Below are 961 nucleotides of genomic sequence, written 5' to 3'. Positions count from 1 at the left end.
GTCCGAGGAGCATCACCCTATTGCTTAAAGGCAGAAAATGAAAAATAAAATGATAATAAACCATTTTTATTATCATTTGATTTTTCATTGACCCGCCTGAGTTTGCTGTGTGTTCCGATTTTGGGGTGGGGCAATGCTAGGTCGCAGCATCACCAGCAGGTGGAGGAGGAGTAGCAGGCACTGAAAGTGCACATGTTGGTTTACCAACAAGCGCCCATGATTATCTCCAGGCTATTCCTTGGATATATCTGCAGGGCTCAGGACCACTGGAAACCAGTCCCTGCTAGAGCATGAAACCGTGAAGAATAATGGGGTCACCCAGTATTCCGCAGAACCTGAGAAATATATTGGTACGTAACAAGAATGGGTTCTATAGGTAGTGTACTTTTTCTTATACAAAACTCATTCAGTATCCTGTATCACTAGGTATATGGTATTGGGTAAAGTTTTCAATAAGCAAGAATCGCGCTTCGGTTACACCTCATTGGCTACGATACTGCCACTGTGCAAAGCTAGGAATGTGACAAATCAATTGTACAGGTATTAGATATTACCTAATGAAAAACACAATGACACCAATCAGAATTGAAATTAAGACACAGTATTTTATTAATCTTATATCATGAAACAATGAACATAGTAACATATGAAGGGAACACACAGGACTATTGTGTAACATATACATAAACAAATAAATACAAACTTAAAGTGTATCACTAAGTACGAGAGACATTACAAAGAATAACATACAAAACATAAGTGAATCAATATGGTGTCAGTAGAAAACATATTTATGTTGGAGCAGGTATCCTATTTTGCTGGATGTATAGTCTGCTAGACATGGTTATGGAGCACCTCTAACTATCATTTATATTTCAACCCAAAGAGGTTATGTGTTTGTATAAACCATCAACACAGGTCTTCTTCAGGAGTTGGGATTGAAAAGAACAGCATGTAAAGT

General features: G+C 37.9%; 1 non-coding gene across 1 annotated transcript; it reads right to left on the bottom strand.

The window, feature by feature from the left end:
• Window positions 1–380: 380 nt before the first annotated feature.
• Window positions 381–514, bottom strand: LOC146806285 (U4 spliceosomal RNA). Its single transcript, XR_014968362.1, has one exon. It is a non-coding gene; the product is annotated as a U4 spliceosomal RNA (small nuclear RNA).
• Between the last annotated feature and the right edge of the window lie 447 nt (window positions 515–961).

The sequence above is a fragment of the Triturus cristatus genome, chromosome 8, assembly GCF_964204655.1.
Source record: "Triturus cristatus chromosome 8, aTriCri1.1, whole genome shotgun sequence".
NCBI lineage: Eukaryota > Metazoa > Chordata > Amphibia > Caudata > Salamandridae > Triturus > Triturus cristatus.
This window is presented reverse-complemented; position numbering and strand designations above follow the sequence as displayed.